Genomic DNA, 14,581 nt, shown 5'->3' with positions numbered 1-14,581 from the left:
ATAATAAAACAAGTAAAATTTATTTCATAATTTTAATCAAAATTTAAAATTCATATTTGGGGTTTAAATGGAGGTCTTTACTTTGATCCACGTTATTTGGAAATAGTTTTATTTTACCTGGACATTTTCTATGTTTAACTTAAGTCTAGCTGCTGGTATCCATGTTCTGTGAATCAACCGTAATATTCTTTCTGGTTACTTTCCCTTTGAACTCAAAGTATTTAATTTTTATATAAATAGAAAAATAGTTCAAAAAGCAACATGTATTCATTAGCATTTCATATGGCAATTAATACCTAATTTACAACTCTGAATAGAAAGAGAAAGCAATCCTTCTTTTAAATGTGAAAAGCTAGGTTTCTTTACAGTTGTACTTAATTTTTACTGTATCTTTTGCTGTTTATTAAAAAATAAGCTTTCCTTTTTCTGATTAAAAAGTAATAAGGCTTTTAAGATAACTTGAAAAATGGCATTATCTCTGTAGCTGATTCTGAATTTTGAAATAATTCTTCTTTTAAAATTCCTTTCCCCAGAGTCAAGAACATAAATAAGTTACTCCCAAAGTGATAATGAGGCAGGAAGATCCCAAGTTACAGGCCGGTCTCAGCAAATAAATGAATAAGTAAATAATAAAGAATAAAAACTGCTAAGGATGTAGCTCAGTGGCAGAATGCCCCTGGGTTCAATCCCCAACTACAAAAAAAAAAAAAAAAAAAAAAAAATTTGGTGGGCATCATGGCTCATACCTGTAATCCCAAAGACGTGGGAGGCTGAGGCAGGAGGATAGAGTCCAAATCCAGCCTCAGCAAAAGCAAGGCACTAAGCAACACAGTAAGATCCTGTCTCTAAATAAAATACAAAGTAGGGCTGGAAGTGTGGCTCAGTGGAGTGCCCTTGAATTCAATCCCCAGTACCAAAAAAAAAAAAAAAAAAAAAAGAGAGAGAGAGAGAGAGAGAGAGAGAGAGAGAGAAAGAAAGAAAATGAATTCATGCAGAAAATTTTATTTTACCACAGTAAGATGATGAAATAAATACAATTTTCATTTATTACAATAAAAAATTACAAACCACCTAGAGGTTAGGTAAAATACTGTTACATTTTTATAAATAATATTAGATTATTTTTATTTATAAATTAACTCAGTACAAAGTATAGTGATTGAAAAGTTTCACACCATAGAGCCTACAAAGAAAACATCCCAATTTTAAGAATTCAGAGAAACATTTGCAATCCAACAGTAATCAAAAGAGGGGGAAAAAAGAAAAAGAAAAAGAAAGAAAGAGAGGAAAAGAAAAGAAAGAAAAATGAGTCAGGTGTGATGGCACATGCCTGTAATCCCAGCAATTTGGGAGACTGAGGCAGGAGGATCACAAGTTCAAAGCCAGACTCAGTAACTTAGCAAGATCCTGCTTCGAGATAAAAAATTAAAAGGGCTGGGAATATGGCCCAGTGGTTAAGCACTCCTATGTTCAATCTCTGATACCAAAAAAGAAAAAGAAAAACAGCTGGGCCCACCTGTCATCCCAGCCACTTGGGAGACTGAGGCAAGAGCATCACAAGTTCGAGGCCAGCCTTGGTAACTTAGGGGAAACACTGTCTCAAAATAAAAAATAAAAGGCGCTGAGAATGTAGCTGAGTGGTTTAATCCCCGACATCAAAAAATAATAATAATCTTCTTTTTAATTTAATAAAATAATTCTCAAAAAGAAAAATACATAAAAATGAAAAAATAAAGAAAAAAGGAAATACAGAGGCCAACGCATTTTTTTAATAGACTTTGGGGGCCAAAGACCAGCAATGATGGATGAGCACATTTCAGGCTGATTTGGGTGGACTAACCTAAGCACAGAGATGGTTTCCGATTTCACTCACAAGAATTGCTCTAGATGTTAAGATGCTCACATCTCGGCTTGGAGGCTGACACACTGCTCTGCTCTGGGCAAGCCATTTCATCTCCAGGGCCTCTGCTGCCTCTTCTAAAGGGTTAGGTCTGAACAGTATTAAATTCCTGAGGTTCAGTCTCACATAATTTAATGCTTGTTTTTCTAACACCATCTTTTCAAAAACATTCCACTTTGGCTAAGAAGGTTGAATTCAGTTGAACACCCTGAACACCCTGCTTTTTTGGCAAGGCACTGGGATGAGTCAGGCAAGTGCAGTTAGGTAAAGAACAATCCCTGCTTTCAAGTTAGCCATCTGATGTTCGGGCCAGATAGGAGGAGGGTGAAGGTGTGCTGAAAGTCTGTGCAGCCAGCCAGGCGTGATGGCTGGTATCAGTAGACCCAGCTACTCGGGAGGCTGAGGCAGGAGGATAAATTGGGTCCAGGAGTTTGAGGCCAGCATGGGCAACATTGTGAGATGCCATGTCAAAAAATAAAATAAAATATACTCTCAGAGTTGAGAGCACAGAGATGAGAATTTCAACTACATCTGGGCTTGGGGAGTAAGTGGAAACTAATTCTCCTGGACAAGAAAGGACTTCTGTCTGGATCAAGTTATAAGGAAAAAATCAGGTTAGCCAAAACTGGGCCTGCAAAGTGGACTTCATCCTTCCAGCCCTGGAGCAGTGCTTAGGGAGTGAGAGGAATCCATTTATCCCTTTTAAAATGGAAAGAAGTAGAGACAAAGAGGTTTTGGGGTTTTTTTTTTTTTTGTTTGTTTGTTTGTTTTTTGTTTTGTTTTGTTTTTGGTACCAGGGGTACTTAACCACTGAATCACATCCCCAGCCCTTTGAATTTTTTATTGTGAGACAGGGTCTTGCTAAGATGCTTACGGACCTGTTTAAATTGCTCAGGCTGGCCTTGAACTTGCAATCCTCTTGCCTCAGCCTCCTGAGCTGCTGAAAATATAGGCATGCACCACTGTGCTCAGCTAGAGCAAAGAGACCTTCAAGAGGTTACTTAGCAAGGACAGAGAGTGGTCAGTACAGGGTTGCTCACAGTCCTGCTATGATCCCCTCAACATCTGGAAGGTAGAAGGCACTATCATCAGAAGACAGACAGACTTCCACCACCTTCCTTTACTGTTCCCATGAAGGCCTTTTTCATACAGAGACAGCCTCCCCAGTGGCCTGTGGGTGTGTCCCCTCACCAATATCTCCCTATCACCTTTCTCCAGTGCCCCTGCTACTACCACCTCCCCACCACCTAGAAGACCACCCAACCTTTCTCTTGTTAAATTTGACCTCTCATAACTTCCCTGTGTTGGGCCAAGAGCAGCTGCAGGGCCCGGCTCCTATCTCTGGATGCATGCCTGAAGCCTGAGCCCTTTCCCCCACTGATAAGATACAGAAAGGACAGTAACAAAGGCTAGATGTCATAGCCAGGCCAACACAGACTCCTGTCCATGTCCTGCTTGAGGAACTGGTAAGGAATCTGTCACGTAGAACCTGCGGCAGGTGACAGGACCATGCAGATGGAAGAGTGTACCTCAGAGCGTCTCTGTGACTTTCCCTCCTCTCCTACCTGCTCACTGCCCCTCGAGGACCCTGTTCATCTCCTCCAGCACATTCCAAAGTAGGAATCCAGATTTTGAACAATCTCTGATGTGAGTGGAAGAGAGAATACATTCAGATGCAAGATTGCTTCAAAGAATGGTAAAGGAGAGGAGGAGGAAAGGGAGAGGAAGAGATGGAGGGTCTGGGGTGCTGAGGTGGGGGTGGAGTTGTCCTCCAAGTGTCCCCCTCGTGTGATCTATGACCGTGACTAAACCTAATGTGCAGGCTATTGCTAGCCATGGTGGTGAACCAAGCATACAATTTCAGTGAAAACAATAAAGTTAATTCCTTGCTGAGGCAATAGCTCATTGTTGCTGCTTCTGACCAGTGCATGTCCTCTGGCCACAGGGTGCTTTGTCCAGTTAGGCAGCTGATAATGATCTTTCATGGCTCAAGCATCTGCTATAGGCACTCACAAAACAGAGTCAATTTCACTCTATAGAAGCCTCCTGACATGGCATAAGGGAGGTGGGGGTTGATGAGAAGAAATGAAAAGAATGAGAAGACTGAGCCCTAGCTAACTGTAGCAGGAGAAGGAGCACAGAAATCTTTGGGGGGTGGGTCAAAAGGAAGAAAAAAGGAGGAAGAAGAAAAAAAAATTTTTTTTCCTGTGGGCCTACTTCATGTCTAGCACAAAGCAGGGCTTCTATACGGGTCTTCTGATCCAGTGTTCTAGGTATTTAAGATTGACCATTGTCAGGGGAAGGATTCAAGGTTGATGGCTCTGTGCATCTCAAAAGCCTGGCCCAGCTCAGTTCACTCAATGCAAACAACTTTGGAGATTTTACAACATACAGTAACTATGTATAACTGGTATCTGGGGATACCAAGAAAAATAGGGCAGGTCTTAGTCTTCCAAACATCTATCCAGTGGAGAAACCAACCCTATGACCCAATAAATCATAATTGATCGCTGTAATGAGGTGGGGTGGAAGAGGTTTCTTGGACAGGGATAAATGAATGTGTGCGACTGAATGCGCCCTGCCTGACTCCTGCCTTCAGGAGAAAACTAGTGCAGCTAATTACAAATCCAACCCTGAACACAGTGTTGATGGCATCGTATCCTGAGGTAGTGCAAGAGGGACAAAGGCTTTCCACTCATACCTCTTTAGAATTATGCTGTCTGAGGCTGGGGCTGTAGCTCTGGGAGACTGTTTGGCTAAGAGGTGGAGCTGAATCCCCGGCAGTGCAGTAAATTAAATTAAAAAAAAAAAAAAAAAGAGTTTGCCTGGTGGCACACACCTGTAATCCTAGCAATTTGGGAGACTGAAATACTAAGTTCTAGGTCAGCCTGGACAACTTAGTGAGATTTCTCAAATAAAAATAAAATAAAAAGGGTTAGGGATGTAGATCATTGATAGTGCACCCCTGGGTTTCAATCCCCAATACCAAAAACAAAAACAAACAAAAAAACTATACTGCCCAATAATGTAAAAGAGAGATACATATGACTATTTTTACTTATTTATTTATTTAGTGATGCTGGGGATTGAACTCAGGGACACTCTACTACTGAGTTACATCCCCATCCCTCTTTTAATTTTTTTTTTTTTTACCCATCTTTTTTTATTTATTTATTTTTAAAATTTTAAGACAGGGTCTCACTAGGTTGCCCAGACCGACCTTGAATTTGTGATCCTCATGCCTCAGTCTCTGCAGGCCGGCTGCCACCTCCCCAGCTCACTCATGACTATTTAAATTCAAATTAATTGCAACTAAATAAAACTTTAAATTTAGTTTCTTAACTGCACTGCCAACAACAGCACAGACCAGATATCCAGAGGTTTCCAGAGTCAGGAGAGGAGCTCAAGAGGTATACATGGTTACCATATTGGATGGTGCTAACCAGTCATTGACTATCTCCATGTGGTAGTAAATTCCATTTCGCAGAACTGAGGTAAAACCTCTGAAACCATCCTTGATCCCTGTCCCCCCCATGCTTGGTGCCCTGCTGAGCTCTCTGGAGGTTTCTGTCCTTCTCTCTGAGGGCAAAGAATGTTCTTCTCTTCAAAGCGTTGAGAGGCAGCACTACCCTCTCTCTGTTGAAAACACACCAACCACAGTCACAGTTAATGTCGCTATTCTCCTGAGAAATGGATGAAAACCATGGAGGTGGTAGGGTCTGTGGCAGGATTCAGGGTCCCCAGGGACACTCACAGAAAAGGAAAGCATCCCTCTGCTTGGAGTCTTCCCCAGCCTCCACTTATGTCACACCAGGTAGCTGATAGGCTCAAACATGGAAGGTTTGCCAGCAGTCCATCTGGGGACACAATGAGCATGAGACCTGGGGCCAGAGTGGCTCCTCTCTCTTGTCATGCCCATGGAGGGGCAGCAAGGTGAGCGGTGCCCTGAGCCACAGCCCCACTGCCTTCCTCCCACAATCACCACCCAAGCACAGGCAGATGGTTCCACATCGGCTTTCCTTGAGGGGCCAGGGGCCTTCCCTTCCCCAGCCAAGGACTCCTGGGTGTTGCTGGGAGTCGGGGAGCAGGGGATGCTGGTACAGATGCAGGCACAGGTAGCCTGCCTGCCGTCCTGCTCCAGAGGGGTGGGGAGTGGGGCAAAATACTCCCACGGGTGCAATTTCCCCCCTCCCTCTCCTGCCTGGCCTGGAAACCTCTCCTCCAAGGCAGAGAAGCCTAAGGCTGGGGGATGGCTTTTTGCTGGTGTTGACACACCTGGCAAGGAGACCAGAGCCAACCACTAGAGGGTAGTGAAAACCCTGCTTTGAATTCTGAATAAAGTAGGGAAGAGGACATCTCCCAGGGCACTCCTTGCTCCCCTTCCCCATCAGAGCAAAAAAACATAACAGAAAACACTGATAAAGAATTAATGGAAACCATTTTGTGTGTGTGTGTGTGGGTGTGTGGGTGTGTGTGTGTGTGTGTGTTTCACATGCATTTCCAAGTAGAAGCAAATCAAAATAAATCCCCCAGGAACTCAAAAGACATCCTTCAAAGCAAGATATTCAATGTCCATCTATTATTGTGGAATCTCTTCATTTGGGTGGTGGTGGTGGTTCAGGTCTATAATCCAAGCAATTTGGGAGGCTGAGGCAGGAGGCTGATCGCAAGTTTGAGGCCAGCCTGGGCAATTTAGCTAGACCCTGTGTCAAAATAAAAATAATGAAAAGGGCTGGGGCTGTAGCTTAGTGGTAGAACGAACACCTGTGAGTTCAATCCCCAGTACTGCAGGGGGAAAAAAAAATCCATCTAATAATGTGTTCTCCAAAGCCCAGGCAATCTTATAACGTTACTGTGTAACACCATTTGTTTTCCAGCAGGTATTTGACAAAAGAAAGACCAGAATGCTGCTTTCTTTTACTCCCTCAGCACTTAGCATTCTCTTTTATTTGTCACATGGTTTAAGAACTAAATTTAGAAAAGAAATGAAAATGCAATCCCCTACTCTGCTCAGTTCCTGGCAATTAGCAGTGCAATCTCCTCCTACCTGCAGAGAAAGCAGAATCCCTTTGCAGTCCTCAGAGTTCAGTTAGGACACGCTAGTGCCCCCTAGTAGTGGTACCAGAGCCCAAATAGTAGCAAAATCTTTCATCTTTAACAGGGTGTTTATTTATCAATAGAACTGAAAAATCTCCCAGCTGCTCTTCGGTTGGTCTCTGGGATTTTAGTATGTATTGTTCATTGTGTTTCATTTATCTTGAGTTAAAAGAGTTGCCAGGTGTGGTTGGACACACCTACAATCCCAGCTACTCAGGGGACTGAGGCAGAAGGATTAAAGTTTGAGGCCAGCCTGGGCAATTTAGGGAGACTCTCAGCAACTTAGCAAGACCCTGTCTCAAAATAAAACATGGCTGGGGATGTTGCTCAGTGGTAAAGTACCCCTGGGTTCAATTCCTAGTACTACTGAAAAAAAGAAAGAAAGAAAAGTCCAGTGTGTTCTTGTTGTAGGGACAGATGGGCCAAGGCACCGAAGGTAGCAGCAAACAGTTTTATTTGGCTGCAACCAGGTTCAGAGGGCACAGCTTTCACTGAAATCAATCAATTCCCTGAACCCCAAGTTCAGGTAGTTTCAGAACTTTATACCCAGCATGTAAGGGGAGGGGCTCAGGAGTTCACATAAAAGCAGCTTTTGCTTCCACTGTTTTGGCCAAGTTAACCCTTCAAGGACAACACCTGAGAGGGGAGAGCTTCTTCTCCCCTTTCTTTCCTCCCCCCTGCCAGCTGTTACCATGGAGCCCAACTGGTAGCTTCTCTTATCTTAGAAATGTAGACATCTCTGTGAAGCCCCCGCTAAAGGCCAGAGGCCTTGTTAAAGGATCTTTTTTTTTTTTTTTTTTAATCACATTTTGCATTTGCAAACACACTTCTACAAACTATTATACTGGATAAATGTTTGTGAAAAACAAGTAAAGGGGCGTCCAGCACCTGGAGTGCTGATTTCTCCCAGGCCACTGGCCAAGTAAAATAGGAAGTTTACCTACATTGAACTCTTTTGTAAAGACTCTTTTGCTGATAGTCCTAAAATCAATTATGGTGAAGATTTCTGGAGAAGCTTAGTTAAGATTTTCTGTGGAGGAGGGGGGTGCCACTACATTCTGATATAGCAACCCCCAATCATGGACCAATTTAAAATCTCTTTCCTCCTCAGCTTGGGCCTACTTTATATGCAGGGTGAACAAGCAAATGTAATTTCCCTTATTACCTCTCCATCCCACGCCAGTTCCTGGTTGGAGACAAGGGGGTGGATAATGGGCAGGAGAAGCTCCTTTGATCCTACAGTTCTTACTTGGCAGGGCAGAGGCACAGCCTCCTCTGGGTAGAGGCTGTCTGGTGGGTGAGTGCTTCAGAGCTTCCCACACTGGGAATATGTCTTTCACCTGGGACTTGCCCCCCCTGGCCTTTGATGGCAGTCCTCACAAAGCACGGTGCAGGGACCAGTGGTATTGGCATCACTCCTCAGAAATGGAGACTCCTAGGCCCACCCACTCATACTGAATGGGAACTTGCAGTTCAACACGCCCCCAGGGGATATGAGGCACAGTCAGGCCTCCTGACCCTTGGCCTTCCATCAGTGTCCCTCTCTACTGGGTAACCTCTCCCCTCCAGACAGCTCCATCCAGTGTCCCTTGGACTATACCTGACCCCTGGGGAGCAGGCTTGCCCTTGATGGAGTCACCCTCAGGCAGAGCCTCTCTCTATTAGAGAGTCAGGTACTAGCCACTGTTCCCTCACAGTACAGAGGACATACTTCAGACTTTCCAAGTATTCTCTGGAAGCTTCCCTTGCTGGCTGAGATGACATGGAAGCATTCCTTCCTGCCCAACAGGTGGCTGGCACAGTTCAGCACACCCATATTTCATTCCAAAGAAATCTTCCCACCAGCCCCTAATACCTCCCGGTGAAATTCCAATGTTCTCCTTGAAGGAGGGTCATGGGCAAAGGCAGTTTCATGGTCTCTCAGAAAATTTTATTTAGGTGTTTGTGTTAGATCTCTACGGCCATGTACCCACATACACCCATCTTAGTTCTTAAAACAAATATTTATTAGCGCACAGCTTCTGTGTGTTATGGGTTGAATTATTCCCCCTCCCAGATTATTCCCTTCCCCATCCAGATTCATGCTCAAGTCCTAACCCTCAATGTCTTAGAGATTGGATAGAGACCTATCTATAAAGAGGTAATTATGGTGAAACAAGGTCATAACAATGGGGCCCTAATCCCATATGACTAGTGTCCTAATAAGAAGAGGAAGAAATACCAAGGAAGCTCGAATATAAAGAAAAGGTCATTCTAGGACCCAGTGAGGGGTGGGTCTAAAGCCAAGGACAGAGGACAAACCATGCTGACTCATTACTCTTGGACTTCCAGCCTCCAGAACTGTAAGAAAATTAACTTCCCTTGTTTAAGGGATCCCATCTGTGGTATTTTGTTATGGCAACCTGAGAAGATTAATGTGCCTTGAGTCAGCAAAGCAATTCAGGCACAGCTTAGCCAGGGCCTTGGGTCAGTCTCCCTCCCAAGGCTGCAGCCAAGATATCTTCTGGGGCTATGGTCATCCCAAAGATCCAGTGGGGGAGGAGCTGCTCCCAAAAGCTCACTTTTGTGGCTGTTGGCAGGCCCCAGGGTCCTCACTGATGGATGTCCAAAGACATCAGCTCTTTGCCACATGAGCACCCCCCTACAGGGCAGTTCATAATCGGTAACTGGTTTCCCTCAATGTGAGGAAGAGAGGAAGCCAGGGGACTCAGTAGAAATACAGTCTTTTGTTGTTGTTTTGAAGAACTGGGGATGGAGCCCAGATCCTTTCACATACCAGGCAAGTGCTCTACCACTGAGCTATCCTTCCCAGCCCCAGCAGTCTTTGTATAACCTAATCTCATGGTGGCATCCATTACTTTTGCAGTTTTATATTGAAAAAAGCAAGTCACTAGGCCCAGCCCATATTTAAGAGAAAGAAATTACTCAATGCAGAAATCCTAGGAGATAAGGATCTCTGGACGTTATTCAGAAACTCCCTAGCATTGTGGCCCAGCATTCTGTTCTGTGTGTGTGTGTGTGTGTGTGTGTGTGTGTGTGTGTGTTGCTGAGGACTGAACCCAGGGTCTTGTGCAGGCGAGGCAAGCACTCTACCAACTGAGCTAAACCCCCAGACCAAAATTATTCTTTTTTTTTTGGTACCAGGGATTGAACTCAGGGGTACTTAACCACTGAGCCATATCCCAGCTCTTTTCTACATTTTATTAGAGACAGGGTTTCACTGAGTTGCTTAGGGCTCACTAAGTTGCTAAGGCTAGGTTTGAACTCACTACCTTGCTGCCTCAGCCTCCAGAGTGGCTGGGATTACAGGCATGCGCCACCACACTCGGCTGGTCCAGTGCTCTATTGTAGAAGTACACAGCATCTATGGCACTGTTTTGTGTTCTTATGTCTTCAACTGAAACAGAGACAACAAGGAAAGGACCGTGTAACACCCTATTACACTGTAATAAGAAAGAAGACAGAGAATGTAGGTGCATGGATAGCCTAGTGACTTTGGTGATTGGGAAGATAAGTAAATGTCTAAATGGGCAAGTTCTAGAGTACTCTCATGTTCCTTCATGGTCCCCTTCCATCTTATAGAACTGCCCTGCCAAGAACTACATTTCTTAGACTCTTCTACATCTAAATGGCACCATGTGACTAGCTCTTACTAATAGACTATGAAGTAGAAGCTATTTGAGTCATTTCCTGGCTAGAAAGGTAAAAAAGTAAGTAGGCCTTTCTCCAACTTCTCTTTCTGGGTATAGAAAACTTCAAGGCTCCTACAAAGAGAAACTGCAAGATAAAAGGCACCTGGGTCCCTGAAAGCCACCTGCCACCAAGAATACCCGTTTTGGACTTGTATGTGAGCAAAAAACACTTGCTTTTCAAGCCACTGAAAATTTAGAGTTTGTTGCAACCTAACTAACCTAACTAAGCTGGGTGCAGTAGTTTTGAAGCTTACAAAGCAGTGTGACACATTCAGGGAGCGGATATAGAGGGAACAGATGCAGTCAGTGAAGCCATCCATCATCTGAAGAGCTTCACTGACCTAGGCAGGTTACTGGACAAGGGTGATCCGTTCCAGGTAGTTCCACAACCAGGGTGGCAGGGCTGCACAATAGTGGCCACAGATCCCTTTTCACCTCTGCCTGCCTCAGGACCCTTGTACAACTGAGAAGGGGGTGTCCTGAAAAATGACTGACATTGGACTTACTACCACAAATATACAATATATGTTCAAAATGGCTGTGACTCATTCTCTGTAAATGCCAAAGACATCTCACATTTTTATTTGCTTTAAATTAAATTCCGTCTCCAAGACTCCATCCTGCCGAGATGGTGGAGATCAATTCTGAACATTATGGCATTCTCTCCACCTCCTTAATGTTGCATATCTCAAATGAAGAAAGGCCTATCCTTCAATTCAGGATGAGCAGTGCTGACATCCCCCAGAGAAGCACCTGGTTTCTTCTGTATCCTGCTGTGTTCCCCAGGTAGTACTATGAACAGGGCCAGGTCACCCAACTACTTTTTTTTTTTTTTTTTAAAGAGAGAGTGAGGAGAGAGAGAGAGAGAGAGAGAGAGAGAGAGAGAGAGAGAGAGAGAGAGAATTTTAATATTTTATTTCTTAGTTTTTGGCAGACACAACATCTTTGTTTGTATGTGGTGCTGAGGGTCGAACCCGGGCCGCACGCATGCCAGACGGGCGCGCCACCACTTGAGCCACATCCCCAGCCCCACACCCAACTACTTAAAGAACAGCCTCAGGAACCTCTCTCTACTCTTTTCCCCTGCCCAGGATCCAGTCTTGGTCCCCTGCCCTTTCCCCCACAGAGAAGCAGGCAGGCTAGATGTGGACAGCTTCTGCCGTCTAGTCCAGCAACATAAACTTCCTTTGAGGCAAAGGGCAAGTGGTGTGAAATTCAAGGAGGACCAAACACAGATGACCCCTTCCAGGGGTAATAACAGCATCAATCACATAGGAAAGAATGTGACACGGACAGTGCAGGACCTGTCATTGAGTTGGTTCTCAGTTACTGTTACGTGTGGGAAATCTTTCCAAGCAGAGACACTTGTCCTCCACCTTCCACATTCCTTAATCTTGTCATCACACAAAAAAGAAACTGAAAGTTGTAGACAAGTCCTTGAAAAAGCCTTAAATTCCTTCCACTTAGTTCCTGTCCTCACCAAATAAGTGCCACCACTTGATGAATGATGTCATTACCGAAGTCCAAGCAGACATTAGGTTTGGTTTACAAACACTTGGCAAAGCGACGGAGCTGAGGCAGACATGAGAGAGCATGCCTAGTGTCCAACTGCAGAGAGCCTCCAGCTGTCAGACTGGAATCCATCACCTGTCACACCAAGGCCCCACCTCCTATAGACTATTTCCAGCCAATGGCGGGGCTCTGCAGAGCTATGGAGGCGGGCTCACTTCTGGGGGCGTGGCCGTCTCTGACTGGCGCCTGGCTGACAGCCGTGCCCACCCATTCTGAGTCTGCAGGACCTGCCTGCCTGCCCTCTCCCCTTCACTCAGGTCAGACCTGCATTGTGGCTGAAACCACTCTCAGCCACTCTGGCTCCCTCCATGTTCCTCTCCTAGTTTCTTTCACATTTCGTCTTGTCTTGCATTTACTTCTGAGAGGTCTCAGTCTAATACCCTCTCCCTAGTAAATATTCTCACTTATCATTTATTTAGATACCAAATATTAGTTCAATTCACTTCCTGTATTTAAACTGTGAAATGCAGCCTATGAGGAAAAATGTCTTAGATCTTTTAAGAATTGTTCCTGCCTTAAAGCGTTAACTCCCATTTAGACCGCAGTTTATTTTTGCTAAGTTTGGCACCTGCTGCTATTCAGTCTGAACTTTAAAATCTCAAGTGGCTATTGAGTTCCCTCATGGCTCTTAACTCTCCCTAGAAACTCTGAACAATTTAAAAACAAAAAGTCAATGGCATTTAGAAATATAGAAAAGCAAAATCACGACATTCAGAATAATGTAGAAGATACAGGAAGAGAATTGCCCATAATGATATTGTCCTAACACAAGAACTGCCATTTTAGGGGACTTCGTCTTCCCCTCTGCTTCTTGCTTTCTTTAGAGTCCCCTTTTCTCTAGAGGATTGTTTACAGACCTGCCAGTGGTAGGCATGAGCCCTGGAGGCACATCATAATCACTTCCCTAGCTTTTAAAAATGATTAAGACCAGGCCCTTAGACCTTCTTTTTTTTTTTAAAAAAAAAAAGAGAGAGAGAGAGAGAGAGAGAAAGAGAATTTTTTGATATTTATTTTTTAGTTATCGGCAGACACAACATCTTTGTACGTGGTGCTGAGAATCGAACCCGGGGCCGCACGCATGCCAGGCAAGCGCGCTACCACTTGAGCCACAGCCCCAGCCCCCCCTTAGACCTTCTTTAAACCATATATTTTTTTCTTTTTTGAAGCCCAGGTGCAAAATTGATCAGATTTCTTTACCATCACTACTACATTCATAGAGCTTTTTTTCTTTTACATTTTTTTTGTATTTTTTCTTTATATATATATATATATATATATATATATATATATATATATATATATAACAGTAGTACGTTTTGACATTTTATGCATATATTATATATTATTAATGACTTTTTCATACCTGTTCTCCACCCCTAGCCTTCTTCTAGTATCCCATGGATTTGATACATGTTCTTAAAAATGTATCTATCTTTACAAATAAGCAATGTTGCTTAGGTGTATGTGTTTCTTATGTACATTCTATAAATTTCATTGTTTCTTACCACTTCTCCTTCATACTGTGTTTTAAGTTCTATTCTTATTGATGTATAAATTCTGCACAGGGTCACTTACTGTGACTTTCCATTCTGCTAGTGATGGCTGTCCATGGGGCCTTTGACTCTTCCTAGATGCAGCAAATCTGCAGCAAACCCGTATCTCCTTGTGGGCCCATGTGAGATCCCTCCGCAGGAGTGTTTTAGTAGCCCTCAATTGATTCAGATGGCTAGCCAGAGTTAAGGATCACTGTCAGTTCTCTATAAATTTTATGATATTTTAAGGTTTTCTCTACACTTTACTCCTTTGGGACTCTTTCCCAGCTACAATCTGAGTTTCTGAGGATACTTCTTTTATTCCATAAAAATCTCCCTATAGGAACTCAAAATACTAAAGTAGAAATGATGGATCCTATCTTAAACTTGATCCTATAGCTGAGAATGAGGGCACGCCCCTGTAACATCAACTGAGGCAAAAGGATCACGAGTTCAAGGTCAGCCTGGGCAATTTAACAAGACCCTGTTTGAAAATAATAAGGACTGGGGATGTAGCTCAGTAGTGGATTATTCCTCAATACAGCAAAGAAAAAAATATGAGCCTATATTTGAATTCTACTGTTGCAATAACAAAGTAGCACAAACTTAGTAGCTTAAAATAATCCCATTTTCTTCTCATTTGGGAGGTCAGAAGTCTCACTATCAAAGTGTTAGCAGACTTGAGCAGATCCATTTCCTTGCCATTTCCAGCCCCCAGAGGCCACTTGCATTCTGAGGTTCATGACCCCTTGCTGGCATCTCTCCAACCTCCATTTGTCATCACAGCC

This window comes from Callospermophilus lateralis, chromosome 16, assembly GCF_048772815.1.
Source record: "Callospermophilus lateralis isolate mCalLat2 chromosome 16, mCalLat2.hap1, whole genome shotgun sequence".
Lineage (NCBI taxonomy): Eukaryota > Metazoa > Chordata > Mammalia > Rodentia > Sciuridae > Callospermophilus > Callospermophilus lateralis.
This window is presented reverse-complemented; position numbering follows the sequence as displayed.